Genomic DNA, 20,635 nt, shown 5'->3' on the forward strand with positions numbered 1-20,635 from the left:
AAAAGCAACAAACAGAAATAACTTGTTCGTCACTCATTCCCCCCCCCCCCTCACCATTTACCCTAATCCTACTAGACACATTGAGTATTCAGTATGTACTAATTGCATTTTTAAGAGTGGGCTACAACCAAGGAAATAAAAATATATACTGTATGATTATAGTTGTAACATCAACACCACCACCACCACCATCATGTTTTAACTTGCAGTTTTGTAAAGGAGACACTTGAAGAGAACGTGTTGGCTATTAAATCAGAAGCCTTATGTTGAATGTATCAGTTCTATTGCAAAAACATAATTATTTTGCTTCCATTTACCAATTACACCAAATAGAATGCCAACCATTTTCAAATTACTGGATCAGAGAAGTGTATTTATTCATAAAGTGAAAAAATAAAACTTCATCCAGTCAAACAGCCCAGCATATTGGAACAACAAAACACAATTTCTTAAAAATTTGTGCCTATTAATTTTTATAATAAAATGATAAAACTATGGCAAGCATATGGGGGGCATTAAACTGGTATGTAAACAATTCACACAGAGAAAAAAACTATTTGCAAACCAAGAAGTGAATTGGGACTCCTGTTTTAACCACTGCTGCCTCTCCAATGGAGCAGTGTGTGATAATGACGTTAATTTTGACCCTGCCAGAAAAGCCCATAATCTTTGGACATAATGAAACAATTACCAGTGGGCAGAAATACCATTTTAATGGCCAGAGAATAGGCATTTGTTTATAACCAGCAAAAGATATTGTAGACCACAGATTTACCATTTTTAAAACAAAGCATGGAAAAATCTAAAGGGATATTCTACTATCCATGGGACTGTTGATCATGGGACTGGGCAGGATACTTTGACACTATCCAAATGATGCTCATGACATTTCAAGAGGTCACAGTATATTTTCTGATCTCACCTAGTTCACTCAGAAATTAACCCAGAAAGACATTTTGTTGTGGGAAACTCCAGTCCTCTTTTTTTGGGTATGATTTCCTGCCTGCAATGCTTCACTGCTGGGAGGTGGCTTAATGATATGTGTAATACTGTAATCACATGACTGTGGGTGGCTTCTTCCTCTCTGCCACTTCCTCGCTTTTTCCATTTTGGTTTCACCCATCCATGTATGATTTCCTCTACTACCAAACAAATGGCTCTATTTAGTAATGGTAATCATAGCCATCTTTCTTTTTTTTTGTACTTCTTTGTGGGTTTAAGCCCCAGTACTTCATGTTGCTTCCATACCAACCAGTGCAAAGAGGTTGGATTTTTATCACTCTTGATATTCTGTTTAACAACACAAGGGCTACAAGTACCAGGTGACCTTGTCGTTGTGTTTGCCTTGGTGGTGGTCGGTTTCACCATGTTGGCACAGTATCTTGCTGCATAATCTTATTTTCTCAGGACTGTTCCAATATTTAGCCCAAATTCATCATCACAGTGCTATTTCGTTTTTCTCCTAGGGGGCTTTGCTGGCAGTTAACTTCTGCCATCTCTAGGAGCTTTTATTCTAGTGGCTTTTACATACTAGCCACCCCACTTTTAATCTTGTGCTGCTATATTCAGGAATGTTTCTAGGGGGTGTGAGGGGTGCAGACCATACCCAGTGATACTTAAGAGCTGGGTGTCTGCCTTCCAGTGTGTAATGTACTGCCATACCTTTCTGCAGGTAATGCAGGACTCCTGGAGACTAAAGGACCCAGTCTACCAACCCAGTGGTAGGAAGGAGGCAGGCTCAAGCGATACTGGCACACTATGGAAAACTCCTGAAGAACTCTGTTGCCAAAGGGTACCTGGACCACCTTGGTAATTCAGAAAAAGGTGAGTAGACTGAAACAGCCCAGGACATGTATAGTGCCTCCAGGTGCACTGGTTCTCCAGCTGGCAGCAGCAAGTATGCTAGACTATTTCTCTTCTATAGGGGCCTAATTTACTCCTGAGGGGTCATTGGCAGGCAGTTCTAAGTCGGGGTGTGTGTGTAGGTGTGTGTGTGTGAGTGAGTGAGTGTGACAGCATGAGTTACTGCACTGGGGTGACAACAACCCTAGTGATGCCATTGGCTATATTACACTTCAACTACCATGGCAACATCCCGTGACATTCTGGGGTTTGTAGTTTACTGAGGCCCAAAAGCTCTCGGCCTGAGAATGCTAAATGCCCTTTCCCAAACTGAAAATCCCAGGATGTCATATTATGTTGTCATAGCAATTAAAGTGGAACAGTGCTACAACTGTGTGATAAAGTCCTTAGTGTCTTTCTCGTTCTACTCATTGACAGTTGTGGGAAGCTGGCATCCCAAAAGTCACTAGGTCACACAGGACCCTGCAGGGCACGGTGAGACTTGGGGTGTATCTACACTGTAGAAATCATGCACATTGATACCACTTTATATGCCATGGCTCCAACCTACAGAATGCTGGGATTTGTAGCTTTGTGATGCACTAGCACTCTTTGGCAGAGAAGGCTAAAGATTTTGTAAAACTGCACATCCCAGGATTCTGCTTAAAGTGATGTCAAACTGCATTATTTCTACAGTGTAGATGTATCCATGGTCAGTGCTTTATGGGAACACAGTCCTTTCTCTGAGCAAGTGTGGACAAGGACTCATGGGACTATTGGGAGATCAACAGCTCTTCCTTTTGAAATCTACAAGCAACTTGAAGCATCATGGACCATGGTTAATGAAAAATGACATTGTGGATACAAGTGACATGTAGGGTGGAAAATAACACCTTGTCTGGATTTCCCCTAAACTGTGTTCATCAGGGCTAGATTATCAGCTGCTTAATTGATGCAGTTGCCTCAGATCCCTCACTGGGTGTTTCAAAAGCAGTGTTGCATTTTTCTCCTATTGGACCTGTTATCATCAACCTACTGGCTAGAATTCTGTTAGGGACATCTGCATGCATAAATTTCCCTTACACATGTGGGTGTTCTTTTTCAAGGGTTGCAGAAGTTAGTATTCCCTTTCTCCCAAAGCAGCCAAAGGCACCCCAAAGACCTAGTGATAAACCTCTGGTGCTACCCCACATGACCTTTCCATGTTTCTTGGTGAGCAGGCAAGCTCAGAAGAGCATCTGGCTACACCTCCCATAGCCAGATATGGAATGAATCAGTGCTGTAACCAACCAGGATTCTCCAGAGATTTCAACACTGCTGTAAACCATGTTGCATCTGACTACGGGGATATAACCAAATGCTTCTCTGAGCCTGCTTGTTCACCAAGAAAGACATAATGGTTGTGCAGGGTGGTTTCAAGGGCTTATTAGTAAAGGGTGTTGGTGGTATATGGTTCAGTTTAGGGCAGGACGACATGCAGATATTTATGCTACACTGAAGGGATGTTGGACTGAGGCCTCTACATGAAAAGGGATCTTGTAGCACCTTTGAAGCCAACTCAAAAGTGCTACAGGATCCTTTTGCATACTGATTTTCTAGACTAACATGGCTGTATCTGTGAATTCTACCTCTGAGGCTTCTGTGAGTTATTTGAGTGGGAAAAAAACGTGGGATCATGGTGTCAGTCTCACTGAAATTGTAGGACTAGAAATGGGTTCATGCATGAAAATTTTGTATTTGTTTTATTATTTATTCATTTATTAAACCTATCTCATATTGCTCCTAGAATAATGCTCACATTTGCATAGAAAGGGGACTGCATTTCTGGAACTGTTCCAGGATACCAAGTATCATAATCCAGTCTAGGTGTAAATCCATCGGTCTGGATCATAAAGAGACTGGATGGGGGAAGGAAGAGTAAGAGTCTATGATACGATTCCCGGGGGGGGGGGGGGGAGTGTTATCCCTTTTCATCCTAAATGATGCCTTTGTGGCATGTGCTTTTGCTGTAGAGGCCAAACGAACGAGACCGACTATTTTAGTTAAGATAACAGTGGACACTGGGCACAAAACCAAGCCAGGCTCAACTTGAGCCACAAGTACTGTATGGCTAGACATTTAGCATCTGAAAAATATTGCCAAAACATACTGGTGTATATTTCATCATCTCTTTGGACAATACATTTCCTGCTCAAATATTTGCAATTCATTAAGGCGTGCATGTCTGGAGGAGAAAATCTGCAGCAGAGCATTTTGAACAATATAGGAGGCTGTGTTATAAAAAACAACATCAGACAGCTCCCTTCATTCTCTGGTTCTGTAATTTAAGGATGAAAACAAACCCTTGCATGATGAGATGATTTCCCATATATTACATATGCATATTATACTGCAGTGTACTCTCCAGAATTTCACAGATTAAAAACTAGGATACGTGTGGCCAAATCACATCAGAATGTGGTCAAGATAACAAAAGTTATTAATGAGGAAAAGCAGACAAGTTAGGAAAGAGTACAGCAATTTTTTTCTGGCTGACCCTAGTGGGAAGGACAAGATTCCACTTTTCTTTCCCTCGCCACTAAGTTAATTGAATGCAAACTCCTTTTCTCCTTAGAACTCAGTATAAAGCAATTGAAGTAATATGAGGAGAAAGGGAGGAGGAGAGAGAAACTGGGACATTTTAAAAACAGCTGAAAAGGTGGGATAACAGAGAATTAATCAGGACTGTCCTTGCCAAATTGCAACAGTTTGAGAGTATACTGCACTGATTAACTGATGAAAAGAAAGGGTCAGCCATGTAAGAGTGCCCTCTGTCCCTCTGTATGGGGACTAATACAGAGTTTAGCCACTAGATGGCACTGACCTTAGTTATAGTTTAGCAAAGTCTTAGGATGGATTCATAGCTTATTCAGAAAGGTTAAAAGGTCCCTTGAGGTACTGAGACTTTCCAGTTCTTTTTCTTTCATTTTACCTGTATATTCATGATTTTGCATGCAAACTCTTTCTTGAAATATCCAGGTTTCCTCACTTCCCCGGCCCCCTTCCATTGATCATGTGTCACAACTAGATGCTGGCAACCTTTCAGAAACTGACTTATTTAAATTATACCAGCTTGCCATTCCATTAAAGGTATCTTGCTTTGGACTACCATCTAGAATAATGATTATAAAAGCACCATTCTCAGGGAGGCTTGTAGGAATGCTACGTAAACCAGTACTAACCATCAAGCAATAATCAACAATTACCTTGATCAATTCCAGGATTTCAGAAACATTACGAAATACATCCGTATGGTAAATACAGTATACATTTTATTCTGTTTACAGCACATTTGTTATAAATATAATACATTTCTTGAAAAGCTTAATTAACTGGGTTTTTTTTAAAAGATCGATTAAATTGTTATAGATACATAATAAAGTGAATGAGTTTAAATTAAACCACCACCAAGAAAAGAAATTGACTTTCACCACGTCTCACCGAGCCCTTTTAAATTATTATTCAGGAGTTATAGTTGAACAAGTGTTAAAGTGCTTTAGCAACATTACCCCAGTTAAAGATTAGGATAATTTTCTTTTATTGCTAGCCTTCTTCTTTCCTCTCATTTGACCTCAGTTGACTCTTGTTCCTGGAATCACTATTGCTGTTTCTTTACAGGTGTCATCTTAGCCAGTTCTGATGTAACATAAAGAGACAAGACATTTCATTGCAGGAAACACTGGGTTAATTTAAACTGATCTGTGGAGTGAGAATGAAAAGGCCTTTAGTAATGCTGGGAGATTCCTGGGAATACTTCAGGATGTGGAAAAATGTAGAACTCTGTGATAAAATTGGTTTCCACAGGAACAAAATTTGGAACTCCCAGAGACCCTTTTCTTTTCTTGTCTGGAGAGGGTCTAAGTTCAGGGTGGATACTATTCTTAATAGTGGCTGATTTTATGCAGCTGTTCCCATCTTCCTATACATGATGCACGAAATCAGGGTTGGGAGGAAAACACCCAGGAGAGGTTAAGCAATTTATTTATTTACTGTTTTAATGGGGAAAAATGGAATCCTGCATATTATATGAATATTGTGAAATGTTACTTTATATATTGCAAAGCTTTATCAACCATGTTTTAATGCTTTTTTAACATTACCAACCCAAAGTTATTAGGCTTTGATAAGATAGACATCTTTCAATAAAAGTTTGGGAATTTTATAAACAAGTTGGAAGCATCTATATAGAAGTATAGGACTACACCAATATTGGACTAAACCAGAAAAAAAATCAAAACAAGCCTGGTAAAATATAATATATGATTGCTGAGTTCAGCTAGGTGTAAAGTCTTAAATTAATGAGGCCTATCCTTGTTGACTAGTGGAAAAAACACAGGAACAAAAATCCAACATCTAGAACTCACAAACTATCAAAATGAATTTCATAATATTTTAAGACACTAAAAATGAGAATGGTTGGTGGGACATTACTGAACCCCACTGAGGGAAATAGATGTTTAAACACAATTGCTGTGGGTCCTTGTTATCTGCTGGGGTTTGGTTTCAGGACCCCCTGTGGATACCAAAATCTGTGGATGCTCAAGACCCATTAAATATAATGGCATAGTAAAATGGTGTCCCTTACATTAAATGGCAAGATCAAGGTGTGCTATTTGGAATTTATACTTTTTTTTGGGGGGGGGGGGATATTTTCAACCCATGGATGCTTGAAGCCATGGATAAAGAATCTGCAGATATAGAAAACCAATTGTAATTCCTCCCCACAAGCTTCCCTTAACTCTTTTTTTACTGCTGTCCTTGGTACCTGTAAATCAACGTTGGGGATGTGTGACACTCTGGAATCTAGATGATGATGATGATGATGATGATGATGATAATAATAATAATAATAATAATTATTATTATTATTATTATTATTATTTATACCCCTCTCTTCAGCCAAAAGGCTATCAGAGCGGCTTACAAATTATCTGGCCTACAATTCTCACTAGTCCAACTTAGCCTGTCCACTGGTAAGGTTTTGTGGGATTTACAGTCTCAGTTGCAGAATTTCCCCCCTCATGCAGCAAACATAGGCTGAAATTCTACATCAAGCCCTGTCTGTGCAGTTCTATGTCCATCCTCCATCCCAGCAGTTGTCAGGCAATGGGAAGGGTTGTTCCTGCTGCTTACCTGTGGGGATGTGAGGGGAGGTAATGTGACTAGGAAGAAGTAGCTGGTCTCAGCTCAGAGGAGGTGAAAACGAGGACACAGATGAAGTACACCTTCCTTTTTCTTCCCCCCAGAGTTGACACCAGCCATATTATCCAGTCTGAGGTATAGAGAGGTGGTGTCAGGTTTCAGTCTCATAGCATAGCTAATTTCAAATTCCTGCCTTTGAATCTTTGGCCAAGGAGTTCTTTAATAGTATTATATTAAATGATTAAAGGTAAAGGTTCCCTTAACAAGGTTGTCAAGTCGTGCCTGTCAAAGAAGACTCCATGGTCATGTGGACAGCATGACTGCACAGAATGCTGTTAACTTCCCACCGAAGTGGTACCTATATATCTACTTGCACTTTTACATGCTTTCAAACTGCTAGGTTGGCAGAAGCTGGGACTAGTGATGGGAGCTCACGCTGTCACACAACACTTGGGCCTCAAACTGCTGATCTTGTGATCTTCAGGGTCAGCATCTTAACCACTGAACCACCTGTCCCATTAAATGATTGCTATTTTGAAAGAGAAAATATTGCATGAGGGTCTTTAAGGCACCCTCCTTTTCCCTTTCCCCTGAAGCTGGGAACTGAAGTTTTCAGTTCAAGGAGGAATATTTTGAATTCTCACCCACAGAGTGTCAGTGCCTCCACAAACTAATGCCCTCTCCAAAACCCAACCTAGGATTCCAAAGGATGAAGCCATGGCAGTTAAAATGGGAATCACTGTGTAGTATGAAAGGGCACCAGGAAATGGATGTGAGCAAGAAAGTTCTTTACGTCATGAAAATCCACCCATCCTTCTATCTAATGGGACTATCATGGATGGAACTGCTTCTGTCAGTGGACTTACAGTATGAGTGATGATCATTCCTTTCTCCTGCATCCCAAGAAACAACTCTGGAGGATTGAGAAACCACCATAGCTGGTTTCTAGTGGCATAGAAAGTTGTGGGTGAGAGGAACAGGAAGGAAAGTTCGGTCACACTTGTGGGCTTCTCTTAGTATACCAGGAGCTGTGAGCTGTATCTGCATACACATATGCACTGAAATATTCTAGAACTGTGAAGAGTGGACAGTCAAATGGAATTCAGTAGAAGGGCAATGAGAGAGAGTGGTGTGAGCCCCCTCTATCCGGAAGCATCCAGAAAGAGAAAGTGAGCAAGAGAAACAGAAGTGTGTCTAGTTTGATACCCAGCCTGGTTCTATATATAACACAATTTGTTCTGCTAATGGGCAAAATCAATCCATATGGACATTAAGACTAAAATCCATTGGGCTGCTTTTGATCATTATGTCAACATAACAACCTACGTTTGATATTATGAGCAACACCATCTGTAACATTCTGCTCTATGTGTACTATTTTAAAAACAAAACCCAGAAGCTTAAACTTTCTATACCGTTTTCAAGCATGGAAAAAATATACAGGAAATCCAGATGTCTATATATTTAATGAATCATAGAATTACAGTCCCTGCCTAAGATTTTAAAAAGAAAGGAAAAGGAAACAGGGATGGTAAAAACCCAACAGGCGTCCCAAAACATCTTTTAAGTTTGACAACACTTCAGTTCCCCCCCGTGTTTTTATACTTTGTAATAATGCAATTACTTTTATTAATTTTTTCTGATTTTGGTATATCACTGTTACTAAGCAAGTAAGATTTACCCAACAGGAATATGTTCTTTTCTCACTACCTCAAGTATGAAAAAAAAAATTGCTGTGGATAGTACATTAAAGTGGAAACAGTCCACAGAATCATATGTGAAATTTTAAGTAAAGATAGTGGCTATAAGCACAGCAATACAATCTCGTGATTCCCCTGGAATGGCACTGCAGAGACCATAAAATACATCACCTTTAAAAGGTAGAGAGGAGAAGCTGGAAACATTGCTTTTTAGACTACAACACCCAAAATTCCCTACCCAGCATGGCTACCATGGGAGAGACAAGTTAGTCCCAACATAAACTATACAGAGAAGGGCATTCTGAAGGATACTTCTTGCAGTCTTCTTACAAATTAGGTAGGGTTGTATGGAAATATGCAGCCCTTTAGACAGCCTGTTTTCTGCAAACCTTATAGGGTTCTATAGGTTCAACCCAGAACTTTCAACCCTTGAACACAAGCAAAGAGGTTTTATGTGGCAAAATATATTTCAAACTGCTGTTCCTGGACAATTATCATTTTGGAACCAGCTGACTTTTCCTGATGCCCTTTTCCCAATGCCTCCAGCCTCCCTATTCTTTAGGAGCAGTTGACTCATTGTTAGCAAAGACTTTCTATTGTCTAATGTTAGCACTGTTCTTCTTAAACTGCTACACATATGAACAACAGCCAGGGGCTGGGAGGGAAAAAATAGTGCTTGCACTAATTATACCAGGATCACCCACTACCAAGCTGGCATATGGGGGAGAAGAGCTAGAGCGATTGATGTAGCTGTATCCCCAAAGCTTTATATTTATCTGGAAGGCATGTTTCTTCTAATTAAACTTTTTCTGAAAATAGACAGGTCTGTATTACAGCCCAAACCGAGCACTGTATGACTGGATGGTTTTTGATAGCTTATTGTTTTTAAAAGATGAGCCTCAATTTGGGCCCAAAGACAGGAGAGCAAACAACTGAGAGTAAGGAGAGGAAGGCAGAAGGAGAGGAAGCCCCTGAGACTCAGGCTAGGTCAATCAATTGAAGCTTACACAGATGGGCTTCTTTAAACTTTGGTGCAGTCACAGTACAGCAGGGGCTATATCAGTGGTAGTTGGTAGCTTCCATTGAATCTGCTCTGGGTTTGACCCTGAACTTTAAAGGAGCTATCCAAAGCTCTGAAGTGAGACTAACTTTGAAGTCTGGACTAAAACCCAGAGTGGATTGTGAAATCAAAGGCTTTCATGAATGGCATCCATAGGGTTTTGGGTTGGTTTTTTTCCGGGCTATGTGGCCATGTTCTGGAAGAGTTTATTCCTGACATTTCTCCAGCAACTGTGGCTGGCATCTTCAGAGAATGCTGGCATGGAAGTGAGTGGGGTGTATGTGTGTATATATATATATATATATATATATATATATATATATATATATATATACACACACTGTGTGACTCTAGGTTGGGAGGAAGTGATTTATCTTATTAATCTGTGTGTTGGTCTGTTGTTGAATGGCAAGGCCTCAGGGTGTCTAAGTAGTGATCCATTGTCTGCTGGGGAAAAACCCTGACCATGTTTTCATTTGCACATGCTGGGTCTTGAGTTTGGTGTTTTTTAGGACTGGTAGCCAAACTTTTGTTTACTTTCAGGGTTTCTTCCTTCCTGTTGAAGTTGTTCCGATGTTTGTGGATTTCGATGGCTTCCCTGTGCATTCTGACCTGATAATTGTTGGCATGGTCCAGAATTTCAGTGTTTTCGAATAGCATTTTATGCTCTGGATGATTTATAACATGTTCTGTTACTGCTGATTTTTCTGACTGGCACAGTCTGCAGTGTCTCTCATGTTCTTTGATTCATGTTTGAACACTGCAGGAATAAACTCTTCCAGAACATAGCCACATGGCCTGAAAAACCCTCAAAAAACCAGAGTAGATTCTTTACACCACTGACACGGAGGTCAACAGTGCCCTGGTCTATGTTAGACAAAATGGCTTCTCTCCAAGGTATTGGTAGTAAATATTTTAATGCAGGTGCTTTTCATGACAATTCCCACAGCCATGCTCACATGGAGAGTTCAAAAATGCAGTTAGTTCACTACTAGGCCCTGGTGGCAAGCTCCTGTGAGGACTGCAGCAAAGTTCTGAGGGAACAAGGAAGCCAGAGGGGAAAATAAATAATGTTATTAATGCACCAATGCTTTAGCAAGTAATCCCTGCTGCTATTCCACTTGTCTTTCCTATATTTACATGTAGATTGCCTTACTTTCCCCCTCTCTCTTGACATACTTTCTCCTCTTTTTTATTTTCTCAGCTCAGGTTGACAGATTGAAAGCTGGAGATGACTCCTGTACTTTCAAGGATTGTGTAGAAGAGGGAATTTCAGCAGATGTTGCTTGTCATGCAGCCAAATAACAAGCAAAACATGGTGAAAGTCCCTCTTCTATATATCCATTAAAGGTACAGGAGCCCTCTCCAGTTTGTTTATTATGGGAACTCTATGCAGCATGTGGAAATTCTCTTGTGCTTACTTGAGCTGATTTCAGGGGCTTCTGTAACCAAGACTATGGCACCCCCCCTCCCCATCGCCACTATATGAATAGATTTCCAGAAGCATTTTTAAAAAGCCTTACTGGGGTAGTTATTCCTGTTTTGTAACCATAAATTCACCACACCAATCTGTTTTAGGAGATTATTGCACTGCCCTTTCCTGTCTTTTCCTCCCAAGCAAGGCATGGGATGCAAAATTTTAAACAAGAATTTTATTGTGCACATCTGTGCCTAGGCAGTAGGCATCCCATACCTGACCATGGCATCCTGTACCTGATCCAGATTTGTCCCTCACTTTTTAAAAGAATGGGATTTTTCTGTTCTTTACAAGAACTGGAAGCAGATTAAACAAGACCTTGTATATCATAAAGAGAAGGAAAAGGCCTTTGTGACTTGGGGTCTTGCAGAGTGGAAGAGCAGAGTTTGCACCAAGCTGTACCTTATTGCACAAGGTTGATCCACAGCAAATAACAGTAGTGGGAGAATTCTCATTAAGAAAATTATATTGTCTCTTTTATGAAGGCTCTAGCTTCACTTTTTACTTGGGAAGGTGAAGAAATACATCATCTAGTGTATGTGTGTGTGTCTGTCTGTCTTCAAACCACCTGTTGACTTATGGAGACCCCATGAATTTCACAAGGTTTTCTTAGGCAAGGAATACTCAGAGGTGGTTTTGCCAGTTCCTTAGGAATAGCAAATATATTTTTATACTGCTTACCAGTGAACCTAAGCCATTAAGCACTCCCTAAGCGGTTAACAGTGTGTAAGCTAATTGGTCCTAACAAGCTGGGTACTCATTTTAATGACCTACAGAAGGATGCAAGGCTGAGTGGACCCTGGAGTCCTGCTTAGGATCGAACTCACAACCTTGTAGCTGTGAATGGCTGCAGCACCAGCATTTAACCATTGCGCCACCAGGGCTCCTTTCTCTGAAATATAGACTATAGCACCTGGTATTCATTGGTTGTGTCCCATCCAAGTACTAATCAGGGCTGATCCTGGTTTAGCTTCCAAGATTAGATAGGATCATGTGCAAATAGCACTGAGTAAGAAATCAAGATAAGATTTTGTGTATTAACAGGAGGTGCGGGGTTGGCAGGCAAATGAGGACACTATCTTCCAAATAAGAATTCTGCCTCACCAACTGAAATCTTTCCTTCAAGTCCCTAAATTTCTAGCATGGCAGTAATGTAAAATGTCAGCCAGGCACTTAGAAATATAGTTTAGGAATCCAAAGAAAAGGGGCAGGCAAACTTACCAAGGGAATGCGAACACAGAAAATACAAGTGTTCTAGGTGAGAATGATAGTCAGCATTTCAATTTGAGATGCTAGACATTTGGAGACTGAAGGAAAATTTCATTCAGGTGGGCAGAATTCCTATTTTGTGAGGCAATACTCTCATTTTAATAATAATGATAGTTTTTTTATATTTCCCGCCTCTCCGAAGATCAAGGCAGATTTACAACAATAGAATAATACAAGATAGTACAAATAATACAAAATATTAATACCATCAATAAAACACTAATATTGAATTTACCAATTCCTATTAGTTCTCTAAAAAATTTGCCTCCCCCCCCCCCCCCCCGTAGTTACACCCCTGGGTTTTCATCTTTGACCCATTTTAGTCAGTCTCTTCTTTTAGTCTGTATCCCATTTCCTTTGCCACAAGGTTGCTACAGTACTGTATATACATCCTTTAATAATTTATAGAGAATCCTTAGGCAATTCACCCAGTATTGTTTTTATTTATATAGGCTAGCATTGTTATTGCAGAAGTAGCTCACATGCAATCAATGAAAGACATTCCCTGCTCACAGACTTACAATCTCAAAAGACAGGAAAGATACAAAGAAAAAATGAACCAGGATGGAATTTGAGTAGCTTGCAGGAATGGCTGCCAGTGGTGATTGCTGGTAAATGTACATGTGCTGGTCTCTACAACTCAACATGCTACAGTCTAGGGATGCAACTTCACTTTCATGCTGACATAGTGTCAGGTGAAAGAAGTGCATGATTATGTACTTCTCTATATGTGCAACATTTCTGCAGCTGCATTGGCGATACAGCAAAATACAGTAACATCCAAAATCCAACTCAAAATGCACAAAATACATTATACAAGCATTTGAAGCTCCACTGGTTCTTCATCAGGCAAAAGTGTTAAAATTCATACAGAAGAAGAAAAAGAATGATAATGTTAGAGCCACAGCAGTGGCATCACTAGGGGTGTGATGGGTGCAAATCACACCAGGTGATACCCTAAGGGGGAGTGACACCAGTGCTCTTCAAACACCTACTTTTGGGCAGAAATGGGCTGTGGCATTCATCTGCTTCCCTTTAAAATGGGGTGAGGTTCAGTGGGAGGAGAAAAGAGAGGCCCCAGAATTTTTAAAAATCCATATTTCAAAATTTAAAATTGTAATTTTTTTTTAAAAAATCTGAAATGTTAATGTTTTTATTCTTTTTAAATTTTCATTAAAACATGACATTTTAATCAAATCTTCACTACGAATATGTAAATACATTCAGGTTGTGCATATGATATTGTAATTTGAAAGTATACTTTTAATTTTGCTAGTTGTTAATGTCACAACTATTAGCATTACACTCAGTGGTATGTGGGAATTACGATTTACAGGTAACATTAGTGCAAAAAGCATTGCTAAGGATTCTGTATGGTGTGAAATGGGAGGAGGTCAATGGGGGGGGACACCATGAGTTACCGCACCAGGTGACACCAACCCTACAGATGCCACTGAGTCACAGCCCTGCATTTTGTTAAGATGTTGTTGTTTTTTCTATCAATTGAGATGGTCGGGAAAGATAGCAATGCAGGAGAAGCCACTACTCTCTTTGGTCATGTGGGTTCTGGAAGACAAGAGTCCTAAAATCCAGGCAATAAAATTTCAACTCCATTTACAACAACAACAACAAAAAATAGCTTTCCTTGTTATACAGGTTGTTTCTGTCCTGGGTGAACGTACTGGTCCCTTCCTTAGGCACAGAACACTTGAGTTTCTCAAGAAGCCTCTGTAATGTTGCATCTGGAAAAAGCTTTAGGTGCTATATAGGTAAAACTTGCCAAATGCAGTCCTGATTAAAAAAAAGTTTTATCTCTGTTAGAGGTAGAAACCAGAAAGAATGAGATCCCAGTCCCCTAGTTCTCCCTTCTTTAGGTTTCCCATGTTGTGGCTAAAATGTGGTATCCTCAAATCCAGAAAACATATCTGGGATAGCCTAGGGTAACATGTCTTGGCCATACTACAAAATCCAGTAACTTCCAAAACTCACAAAACAGTGATACTTTTCTTGGGCTCAAAATACATCGCACAACTCAAAATAGTTGAAGTAAGCTTCTGTGTCCAGGGTCAGGGAATTAATTATGTTAAGACACCTATTTCCCTCACCTTTGTCCAACATAAGTGTGTGCTTCTGAGCACTAGTTTAGCACCCATTTTTTGCCTGTATTATTATTATTATTATTATTATTATTATTATTATTATTATTATTATTATTATTAGAGTCCCTGAAGCACTCATGGTTGCAGCCACAAATAAACAGAGTCATTAAAAGGCTGAAAATCTTCATCCCCCCCCCCCCCCCCCCAGATCAGCTACAATGCATTGCAGGAAACTGCAGAAATTTGTTACATCCTCAGCTCTCCTCAACCTTTCAAGAGTCTCTTTAATTCTTCTTATGCAAGTGACTTCTTCAAAGACAGAAGGCAAGAAAGCAATTGAAAATGAAGTGGTCTGTGTCAGTTTTGCCTCTGTGTCTCCTTTTAAAGAGGAACATATGTTCTTCTTTGTTATGCAATTTTGGAGCACCCGTATTCCAGCATAGTGACATTTTAATTCTTTTTAACTGACTGCATGTCAACAAGAGGACTGCAGTCTTAGAATCAAATCCCACACATGTTTGCTGATATAAAAGGTATAGGGAATTCAGGGCCCACCAGGCTGAAATGCCAGGAATTTTTGATTAGCAGGGATTATGACCACCACTCCTTTGGACTTCACTGTTATTTCTGAGTTTAGCTCAGCAGCAGGCAAATTGGGGGGGGGGGGCAGGGGACAGATTCCCCCTTTCCATGGGGTTCACCTCTTTTCACAACATCTCTTTTCCCCCAAGCCATATATTGGTCTAAATAGCAACTTTCTCTCCTTTCCAGATAGTGTAGGGGGGAAAAGGTGAGTAAACCAGGGCTGACTACAAAGAGATGACAGGATGTTTTAAAGCCTTTCTGAAAAGGCTGAGAATGAAGGATAAGAAATCAATACAAGTCTCCTTAGGAAGTGCTTCAGCTTTAACTAGACATACTCATTCAGGTCATAATGACACACATTACTATAGTAGAAATGGACACTATTTTTATTCTAACATGTTTTAATTCTGGTAAAAATTTAAAATGATATGCAATTATTATTTATTTTTTAAAAATGAAATCCTAGCACACCAGTGTGGGGTATTTTGCTGCCAGAGGCAGATTAGTAAATGATTCTTCCCTCCTTTGATTTGTCTAGATTATAAATCAAAGTATGTAGTCCACCAAAACAGACAAGCTATTTTGGCAAGTGGGCAGAAGATCCTGCAAGCACTCCTCCTTACCTTTGACCACCCCCCATAATGCAAACAAATTAAATAACTACCAATTTGCTATTTCCTAAAAAACACTTTGCAACTATTAGAGAGAGGGGGGGAGGAGGGGGAACAACCTTTGCAAATATGTTACTGAGTAGTGATTGTGTAAGTGGGAAAAACATTTTCAAATAACTGAAGGCAGTTCTGTGATGGGATGACTCTTAAAGGGTGTGTTGGGACAGAAGAGTGGGTTAAGAGAGACTGGGTTGGGACTTGAGGGATTTGATTTAATAGAGACAGATTTTTGAATCTGAACAAGAGGGGAGAACAGCCTGTGATACTGGGGAGACTAAAGAAGAGAATATTAGAGTTTATTATATTCTCATACTATTGGTGCATCTACAATGTAGAAATAATGCATTTTGACTCCACTTTAACAGCCATGACTCCATCGTACGAAATCCTAGGATTTGTAATTTTGTGATTCACCAGCCCTCTTTGGCAGAGAAGGCTTAAGACCATGTTAAACTTTAAATTCCAGGATTCCATAGCATAGAGCTTAAAATGGTGTCAAACAGCATTATTTCTACAGTGTAGATGTACCCTATGTCTAATCTCTCTCTCTCTCTCTCTCTCTCTCTCTCTCTCTGTTGCTTTTTAAAACCTGACACTGGCTGGCTGTCAAGCCTGAACTGGAGCCAGGACATGCATACCAAACTAAAGACCCCCCAACAAGAACACAACCCACACAAATCTGCAATTATAGGGATCACTCCGAAGCCCAGTAACCCAATTCAGAAAGGAAAGGATTTGGGGAACAAGGGCACGTTGAGTGGCAGATATCCCTAGGGATTGGAACAGCGGAGGAGAAGGGATTTGTCACATGCGCTTTCTCCAAATTTTGATTTAGCACCTACCCATTTTATTTCTAGGTACCTTTTTAAAGTTTTTAATATTCTCATGGTAAAGTGCCAAACTCTGTGTTCTCCTCCAGTTTACAGTCCAACAGTCCTTATGGACTCCCAGCTGCATAGAGGAATTTTGAGAGATATTTCTTTTGCATCTCTCCATTACTGTTTGTTTTGTTTTCCTTCCAAATGCTGACTTATGTGGCTGATGTATTTATTAAACAATGATCGTTTTCAATATTGTCTATTTTCCTTCTCATGAAGAGCATTTTTTGTTTTAAAGCACAAAAACTGATACATCACTAGAAAGTGTAGTATTCCTGTAGAATTATTTTATTCTTTTGGGAGGTGGGTGTGTTGACATTATGTTGCTTGAACTGGTTTAAACCAATTACATAACTCTAACTATAGTTCTCATAGGTACAGCTGAATGAACGGCTTAGAATGTAGATTTTGATGTGAAATGAAAGTAAAAGAGAATTACAGTAAAGCTTTTTTACTATTTATAATAAAAGCAGACTGCTTTTTGCATTCTGTTACTGCAGTTTGTCCTTATTTTCCTCTGTATCTCATCCTGTAAATCAGAGGCATCTTATGGTATTTTCATGCCATCAGTGAAAAATGAGTGGTCAATGAATAAATAAATAGTGATCTGATGAAAAGACCATGGGACGGAATGTATCATGTTATGTTATGTGCTGCCTTACCCATTTACCATTTAATGGGCATTATTTGAAAATAGGGATGAACAACCTTCAGACTTTCAAGATGGACTTTTTTGTTTTTAAAAAAGCAAAAACAAATATGAAGAACTGGAAGAGCCACCATATATAACTGAAGAACTGAAAAGAGATACAGATTTTTTTTTAAAGAAAGCAATGTTTAAAGATTTTACATATGGACATTTTTTCCTAATGTAAGATAGAGAGATAGATGCTGAATTAAGGGAAAAACTAACATTTTAAGCACATTTTTAAAAAAGCATTCAGAGTCCAATTAAAATGTATAGTTTTTAAGCTATCTCACTACATTAAAATGTTGTCACACAGAATCATCTATGTTAGTATATCTGTTTTCCCACCCAATGGCTTGTTGACACCAGCTAAGATAGTGATAAATGTTTGTACTTTTTATATTTCCATTCCCTCTCACCCCACTTATTACATCATCCCACCCCTACCCTGTATATCTTCCAACTTAGGCTCTCCATGCATCTGTGAAATGGGCTGCAATCTGCAAAAATAAAGCTCATGCCTTGGTCATTTACTGCCTTGACTATTGTAATCTTCTTTTGACTAGTCTTCCATTATCTCATCTTGGCCCTCTGGTTTCCATTCAGCATTCTGCTGCTAAGGTTATCTTTTTGCCTGTCATTTTACTTTGACAGCTCTTCATTGGTTACCTATTCCTTTGGGGGTTCAGTACCAGCTTCTTGTTTTAATCGTCAAAGTCCAAGTCCTCATTTCTTTTGACCCAGCTTCTCAGGATCTGAGTTCTAGGAACTTTAGGCTCCAAAGAAGGGGTTTTTCTTCCTTGGCTTGGCTTTGTCCTTTCTCACTTGCTAGTTTATACTCTTGGAATTGCCTCTCTTTTGTGTGAAAATTATTGGGAGCTCAGATCAGTTCTTGTACTGAAAACAAATTTTCAAGGCTCAGAATGTGTTTCAAAGTACCATGTTCTTTCATTCCATTTGCATGTCTTTTGTGCCTAGCCCCAATAGCTTGTGGACCATGCAGTTGAAGTAAAAAGACAATTTAAATTTGACAACTCTTGTCTCCTCACTCTATCCTAAAAAACAAGTTTAACAGATCTCCCTGTTCTCGGATTGTACAGGTCTAGGTATGAAGAAATAGTTTTTTCCTCTTCCTTCTCAATTTCTGTCCCTGGTATTATTTTGCACAATAAACAAAACATAAATTCCTCTTACATATAGAGAATGGGATTTTTCAGTAAATGAATAGTTAGACCAAAATCAGAGAATTTAGAACAAAAGGAATGGTAGAGGAAAGTAGGGAAGTTTTTTCACTGTCTAATACCCCACTCCCAATTGTTTTGCACTCCTGCACTTCTCCCCAACAGTATCTAAATGCATATTACACCAGTTGATACATCACCTCACTTTTTGGGTTCCCTTTCTGAAGCAGCTTTAAATTTTTAAAAACGTGTTGGCACTCAGCTATGCGTACTTGCCTTGTCATATTTATATTTGCATCATATTTTTAAAATCTTGACATTTGACAATCTTCAGCTCCATTTACTGAAACTTTGGAAATGTGAGTGGATTTCATCTTCAACTTCAATTATGTTCAGTTGTAATGGAGCAATAAATGATACATTTCTTCAGTACGCCAGTGAGCATGGCAGCTTTAGATGAAGCGAGATCTGTGATGTGATTTTTCTCATCTATTTCTCTCCAGTCCATAAATGTGCTTGACCTCTCTATTTTACTTACCAGATGGCAGCAGCAACTACTTTTTGCCTACTTTTTTTCTAAATTCATGTATCTCAAACTGCTTTTTTGGTGATCTTGTGACCCCAACTAGTAATTTATCATCATTGAACAGATTTACAGAATTTACATGGAAAATGCTCTTTTCCACTCCCTCTCCAAAACAAATGGAAATATTTTCTTCTGCTAAAACTGACTCCCACACCTTATGGTGATTATTCTATCTCTATTCTCCATATTACAATTCTCTAGCCACAGAGCTGAAGCAGAATTAACAATTACAATGTCTTTGAACCATAAAAAATTGTGGTACAATTTGTATCCCACCTGAGGCTGATCTGGTCCTTAAATGATAGTGACACACTATGAATTATTCTCATATTTGGAGAAATGTAGGGGTATTAATCCCTTAACTAAATAAATAAGGGATGAAAAGTAGCATTTGCCCTTTTAAAATCTCTCCCCCCAGATGCAGTGGGCAAAATAAACAGATCATAAGGAGTCCTGACTTCCCCCTATCTGGGGAAAGAACAGGATTGTTCCAGTCATGCTGTCAAGCACATATCTGTTAGGTGCCCAAATATTTATATACATCCACAGACAGGAGATAACAGTTTATAAGATTAAAGATTTGAACAAATTCTGGTTCAAATGTGCCTGTTGGCACGAACCTTACTGGGTAGCCCAACTAGAAGAGACCTACTGAATCCCTTGGATTGGCCTACATGTTGACTCAACATTCAGCAAATTAATTCAATGGATCCTTCTCAAATAGGAAATGGCCAACAGGATTCAGGTTGTTATTTCATTTGTGCAGGACTAATCAGACATGTTGCTTTTTGGAATGACATGGCATAATGCACTCTCTACCCCTCCAGACATGAAAGAAGGCAAATGGTCTTGCATACAACTAGTGATCATGCACTCATCAAGCAGAGCATATTAATTAATTATACGATGGGGTTTGGTTCCAAGATCCCCCGTGGATAACAAAATCTGTGGATGCTCGTCCCATTAAATATAATGACACAGCAAAATGGTGTCCCTTATTAAAAAAATGGAAAATCAAGGTTTGATATTTGAAATTTATACTTTTTTTGAACATTTTCAAACTGTGTATGCTTGAATCAATGTATTAAAAAATGTGTGTATAAGAAGGGACGACGGTATAACAACACTGTTGTGGTCTGATCTCAAATTAAAGTCTCGCTCTACTGTAATCTCAAAGGGAAGAAACTGATCTCCCATTAATGAAAGGACATTCAAAGCTGCAGTGGTGGAAGTTGCTCTCTATAAACATCTAGCAAACACCTACAAGGGCCTCTGAACCAAACAAGGAGAGCATCTCATGCCACCATTGCATGATGACACACCCACTCCCCCTTGTTCAGACCACAGGTTATCAGTGCATGGACCTCCAGCAGAATGGGCAATGAGTAGGTCTCCAGATGTTGGAGTACAGCTTTTAT

Source organism: Sceloporus undulatus, chromosome 1 (genome assembly GCF_019175285.1).
Source record: "Sceloporus undulatus isolate JIND9_A2432 ecotype Alabama chromosome 1, SceUnd_v1.1, whole genome shotgun sequence".
In the NCBI taxonomy this organism is placed as follows: domain Eukaryota; kingdom Metazoa; phylum Chordata; class Lepidosauria; order Squamata; family Phrynosomatidae; genus Sceloporus; species Sceloporus undulatus.